The sequence below is a fragment of the Gekko japonicus genome, unplaced genomic scaffold (genome assembly GCF_001447785.1).
Source record: "Gekko japonicus isolate JY-2015 unplaced genomic scaffold, Gekko_japonicus_V1.1 scaffold2411, whole genome shotgun sequence".
NCBI lineage: Eukaryota > Metazoa > Chordata > Lepidosauria > Squamata > Gekkonidae > Gekko > Gekko japonicus.
Genome location: NW_015162021.1, coordinates 144523 through 151404, shown reverse-complemented (window position 1 = coordinate 151404; position 6882 = coordinate 144523).

Here is a 6882-nt window from a genome sequence, read left to right as displayed (position 1 = left end):
AAACACTAGGATACAGGTAGTAGAAAACGTGTTGTTGTTCAGTCGAGTCCGACTCTTCGCGACCCCATGGACAGGCCTTCCTGTCTTCCGCCGTCCTCTGACGTTTGCTCAATTTCATGTTCGTTGCATCGATGACACTGTCTAACCATCTCATCCTTTGCCGTCCCCGTCTTCTTTGACCTTCAATCTTTCCCAGCATTAGTGTCTTCTCCAGTGAGTGCTCCCTGCTCATTGGGTGGCCAAAGTATTTGAGCTTCAGTTTCATTATCTGGCCTTCCAGGGAACAGTCAGGGTTGATTTCTTTTAGGATCGACTAATTTGATCTTCTTGCAGTCCAAGGGACTCTTAAGAGTCTTCTCCAGCACCATAGTTCAAAAGAATCTATTCTTCGGCGCTCGGCCTTCCTTATAGTCCAACTCTCGCAGCCATACATGGCCACTGGGAATACCATTGCTTTGACCATGCGGACTTTTGTTGGCAGGGTGATGTCTCTACTTTTTATCATGCTGTTTAGGTTCGCCATCGCTTTCCTCCCAAGGAGCAGGCATCTTTTAATTTCATGGCTGCTGTCACAGTCTGCAGTGATCTGGGATCCCAGGAACGTGAAGTCTGTCACTACTTCCACGACTTCCCCTTCTATTTGCCAAGGAGTGATGGGGCCGGATGCCATGATCTTAGTTTTTTTGATGTTGAACTTCAAGCCCACTTTTGCGCTCTCCTCTTTTACCATGAGCAAGAGGCTCTTTAGGTCCTCTTCACTTTCTGCCATATATGAGGTTATTGATCTTTTCCCCAGCAATCTTAATTCCCGTTTGTGATTCATCTAGGCCAGCATTTCGCATGATGTACTCTGCATATATATTAAATAAGCAAGGTGACAATATACATCCTTGTCGTACTCCTTTTCCTATGCTGAACCAATCAGTTGTTCCATATCCGGTTCTAACTGTCGCTTCTTGGCCCTTATACAGGTTTCTCAAGAGACATGTGAGGTGGTCTGGTACTCCCATCTCTTTAAGGACCTGCCATAGTTTGTCGTGATCCAAACAGTCAAAGGCTTTAGCATAGTCAATGAAGCAGAAGTAGATGTTTTTCTGGTACTCTCTTGCTTTCTCCATAATCCAGCAAATGTTGGCAATTTGATCTCTAGTTCCTCTACCACTTTGAAACCCAGCTTGCAGAAAACTAGTCACAGACAAATCGATACCATATACAGTTCTAGAGTTGGAAAAGGCTTTAGAGGCCACTGATTCCAACCTCCTGTCCAGTGCAGGAAGTCCAAAGCTGGGTCATTCTGGACACACGACTGTCCAAAGTCTTCTGGAGAGCTTCCAGCATGGGGGAGCCCCCAGGTTTTTGATTCCATTGTCAAACTACTCTCACCATTAGAAAATTTCTCCTAATAGTCAGCCACAATTTACTCTCCTGCAACTTACGCCCATTCGATCTAATCTCAGCCTCTGCACTAGTTGAGAATAAAATCTATGCCCTCTTCCCTAAAATAGCCCTTGAGCTATTTGATGAACACAATCACGTCCTGCATCAGTCTGCAAGGTAAATATTCAAGGTTGTTCAGTGGATGTAAGCTATTCGCATAAATGTATGATTGGATGCTTCTGGTCCGTTATGCCACTGGCTAGGATACAAGGAGTATTCTGCTGATGCAAGATCCTCCATCACTGTTGTAGGGTTGCCAGGTCCTTTGGTCTCACTGGCAGGGGATGGGAAGGAGCTTTCCTGGAGAGGGGGGCGGGGTGAAGTCGCCACACATAAAATCCCTAATATGATGATGTCACGTGTAAGTGACATCATCATGCCGGGGACATTGCATGGTGACGCTCTGGTATTTTGGGCTAAATTCTATGGTAACCATAGAGTTTTGCCCCAAATACCAGAGCGTTGCTGATAATGTCACTTCCACATGACATCATCACATTGGGGATGTCGTGCCGGGTGGTGGCTGTTGCGGGTGGGGCTTCCCCCACCAGTCAGCTGGCTGCTGGCAGGCAGGAGCGCATAAAATTGGGGGGATCCCCCACTCTCACCTGGGGGCTGGCAACCTTACACTGGTGTGACTTTTGGGGAGATCTTCTTGCATGGGCAGAAGGCTATTTTGGGCAGAGAGATGTACCAGCACTAGTGGAACGGAGTGTTAGGAATCAAACCACTAACAAATTAACACCTGTGACCTTAAGCAGTGAGCCAAAAAAATGTGGCTCTGCGATTCCAGACGACCCCCACATCTAAACAAAGCCAAAACCAGATTGTTCTAGTTAAACAACTCCATATTTAAGGCTGCCACTGTGCCTGCATAAAGAAAAGAGTGCCCTTATCTCTCTGGGACCAACAAGGCAAAAATATTACCAGGCCAAATAGCATATCTGCAGGCTGGTTTAAGTAAAACCCCCATGCGCCCCCCCCCCCCACAACAGGCAGAATGTGTAAATAAACTTCCTGCCATTTGCCAATTTCAGCGAGTCACAAAACAACCTGATATCCCAAGTTCCTGTTCAACTGCACACAGCTCAAGCACTCCCCACCGGCTGCCAGGGCTCCCAGTTCAGCAGGAGACATGCTGTTCAATGACTGGGGTGAATTCTAGAGCCTCACCCCCATGCAATGATGACACTTCCAGGTCCCGTTGGAAGTGAAGGCAGCACCCAGCAGCAAGCCCCCCCCCCCAAGTCTCCTGCCAGTTGGCAGCCACAGTTTGGCAACCCGAGCTGCACACAGCCTAGAGAACTAGCGTTAACACTCCTGGGATATCTGCCCTTGAATACTAAATGCTGAAGAATAATAACTGAAGTTCATTAATGCAGAATTCTTTCCCACTCTCTCAGGGACTTGGGTGAAAAGACATTCTTTTGCCAACGGCTTCCCAGTGAGATTTATGGAGAATCTCCGTTCTAAATGAGGCAACCCCTTCTTTAGTTAATAAAATATTTAGTAAGGCCTTGGACTCTGGGCCCTGAACGAATTTCAAAAAGAAACCCTTTCCATAGGTGCATAGTCTTAAAAAAAATGTTTACTCAGAAACAGATTCCACTGATTTCAAAGGGGCTTCCTCCCAGGTAACGATGTGTAGGACTCTGGCCTGAGGCCTAGTTCTCACAATCAGCAGATGGTGTTAAATTTGTGCTGGAGTGGTATCATGTCAGATTGCCGTAGGGTTGCCAGGTCCCCTGGGGGGTGGGGTGGGGAAACCCCCGCTAATTGGGTCGGTTCCCCACCAGCCCGGATTGGGCCGCTGAGGGGAAGCCCATCCCCAAAGTGCCGGGAGCATGGAGACGTGCCCGGCGTGATGACGACACCTGGAGGTGACATCATCGCATCGGGCAAGTTGTGGGGGGACACTCTGTCATTTGAGGGAAAACTCTATGGTTCTCCCTCGAATGATACTGGCCCCGCCCCCAACGTGCCTGACATGATGATGTCACTTCCGGGTGACATCATCACACACACGACGAATATCTTCTGGAAGGACTCCCCCACTGAAAGGTAATTCACACTTGGCAACCCTAGACTGAAATCTATGAATTTTCTGCTCTTAGAATGGTCTAAGAGCAGAAAACATCGTGGACCATCTGGGCAGTGGCAATTTATTCCTGTAATATACCATCTAGACTAATTTTAATCCGCCGCCAGCACTTTGTATTTATAATGCTTTACTGTATGGTGAATATTGTGTATTTTAATGTATTTATGTTTTTATGGAAGCTGCCCTGAGCCTACTTGCGGGGAGGGCGGGGTATAAGTTTGATAAATAAATAAATAAATAGATTGCTGGAGAAATTCACACAACCAAATATTCCTCCATGTAAACAAGGAATTGTGCATACGGAAAACCAAATTAGAGATTCCATCTTCTTCCTTCATGCTAATTTTCTACATGCAGGGATTTTGTTTTTTCCCACAAGGGAAGAAGAAGGAGAAGGAGAAGGAGAAGGAGAAGGGGAAGGGGAAGGGGAAGGAGAAGGAGGAGAAGAAGACGAGGAGGAGGAGGAGGAGGAGGAGGAGGAGGAGGAGGAGGAGGAGGAGACTGGATTTATACCCTGCCCTTCACTACCTTAAAGAGTCTCAGAGCGGCTTACAATCCCTTTCCCTTCCCCTCCCTACAACAGACACCCTGTGAAGTAGGTGGGGCTGAGAGAGCTCTTTCGAGAACTGCTCATGAGAGAACCACTCTGAATGAACTTGTGACTGACCCAAGGTCACACCAGCAGCTGCACGTGGAGGAGTGGGCAAATGTGCCTCCGACACACATAGATTTCAAACATACATTCAGTGTGACCCTTTTCCCTGATGGCCATCAGCCAGTTCCCTAATGTTAGGTTAGACATCAGTCCACAACCTGAACCTTGAGACTCCACAATCTGTGACATGCAAACGGCCCCATTTCCTGTCAAGTATCAATGGAAGTTGTGAAGGCATACTCAACTAAGTACGGCAAGGGTACAGTCAAAAAGCCATCACAAGTGGAGAGAAGGGGTTTCCTAAAATGCTGAATGCTCCTATATGTCTCCCACACACACTTGTACATTATATTCTGGAAGAACACACAGCCGCCATTAAGAATCACACCTCTGTCCACATCACCTCACTAGTGAGGTAAACTGGTAAACTTATTTTGATTAGTAAAATGGGGTTTTCTTTTACCTGGTAGGAACCATTCTTGATTGAGGAAAGTTTGTAGTCGTGATCTTTCCGGGGCTAATTTTTTTTGCACCACTTATCCCACATCTTTAACAAAATGGACAAAAGGGGATTTTCCTTAGTTGATTTGGGGCATTCTCGAGGTTTATTCCAGAATGCCTCATTCAGCGAAAGTGGGTATGTATGTGTATGATTGTTCTATAATCTGCCATGAATTTTTAGTCTGTTTATTCATCTTTCTAATTACATTAGTTGAATTAGCTGCCTGGTAATAGAGGTTTAAATCAGGGATACTGAGACCACCCTTTTGGGGCGAGTTACGCATGATGTAAAAACTTATACGATGTCTTTTATATGCCCATAAAGTATTTAGTAGTTTCTGCCATTTTGTAAGGGTTGATTTCGAAATGTCAATTGGCAGAGCTCTAAATAATAAAAAAAAGATATTTTGGAAAAATAAAGAGCAGCCAAACAAATATCAGCTTAGGCAGAAGAAACCATTTCCGAAACCTAATATCATGTCTGCAAGCAGGCAGCTACGGTCACAATTTTTTCAAAAGTCATGATGCTCCAAAACTTCCACCGTCTTAATTAACGGCTTCTTACCTAAGATAAGAAAAAATGGACATAATGTATCTGTTCTATTTTTGTTAAAACTAAGGTCAAAGTTACACCAGCTGTTCACATGCATTGTATAGCGTAAGCGTTATCCTTTGTGCAGAGAGTGAAAAAGACTTGAAGGAAAATTACAGCCCCCTCCACCCCCCCCCCCCCCCCAGGAAGGGGTTTGGAATATCAGGTAGAAATGGCACTTCATTAACTAAGCCATTATACAAGTCCTTAGTGTATATGGCTTTTAAATTATTGTGGATGATCCATGTTAAACTGTTCCATCTTGTTTTAATTGCTAAAAAGCTAAGCTATCTTTGAAACCTCTTTACCATACCATTAATTGGCCAAGCAATGAAACCCCTGAATAAAAGACCTCCGACAATTCCATTCTAACAGATGAGGAAAGTAAACATTCAGAAGGGTATATTGTAAAAAAGTAAGTGTCATACCTTTCGCAAAGAATATGCCCATTTGTGCTATAAATAGCTTATTTTAAATTAATTGCATTACATTTTTTCAAACGCTTTCACTGAAAATTGTAACCCAACGTTCCATTTCCCCTCCGTGAAAAGATACTAATCTTTAGAGTTTAATTACTCTGGCATTGCGCTTACTTAATAAATGCCCGTCTCTCGAGTACATTTTTATCCTGCCCTTCCTCCAAGGAGTACAGTATAGTATTTGTGGCTGTCCTGTCTTCATTTCAACTTCGCAACAACCCTGTGAGGTAGGCCAGGCTGAATGAGTGCAACTGGCCCAGGAACCCAGCCCAACACTCTACCACTATGCTGAATGAGCAGGTCTGTGTCCCAAAGACATAAACCATAAACTTAGGGTGTTGATTTACTTGCAGCAGCCTGTCAACTTGATTTTCAGTGCTGCAGTTAAATGTCCCCAAGACATAAACCATAAGCTTAGGATGTTGATTTACTTGCAAAAGCCTGCCAACCTGCTTTTCACTGCTGTAGTTCTACTTGTTTTTTAATCAACAAAGCAGCAGAAAGCAGGCTGACAGGCTGCTGCAAGCAAGTCAACATCCTAAATTTATGGATTATGTCTTGGGGACACAGACATGCTCGTTCAGCATAGTGGTAGAGTGTTGGGTTGGGTCCCTGTGCTGTAGGGTTGCCAACCTCCAGGTGGGGCCTGGGGTTCTCCCACTTTTACAACTGATCTCCAGCTGACCGAGATCAGCTCCCCTGGAGAAAATGGCTGCTTTGAAGGGTGGACTCTGTGGCATTGTACCATGCTGAGGCCCCTCCTCTCCCCAAACCCCGCCCTCTCCTGGATCCAACCCCAAAGTCTCCAGGTATTTCTCAACCCAGACCTGGAAACCTTACTGTGCCGCCATGGAACTTGCTGGGTGATCTTGGGCTGGTCACACTCAGTGAGTCAGCATTTCAGGATGGGGGGGGGGGGCACTTGGGTGAGATGCTGACTCACTGCCCTCAACAGATATAATGGAGTATGGTGTGAAATTTAGCTGTCGTGCCAATTACCTCTGTTCAGGGCCTTCATACTGTGATTAATAAAATGAACCCCACTGAGTGGTTGTGTTATTTGTGTACAGATTTCCAGTTAATGAGTGATGCTCATCCCGTTCTCTGAATGTTACTT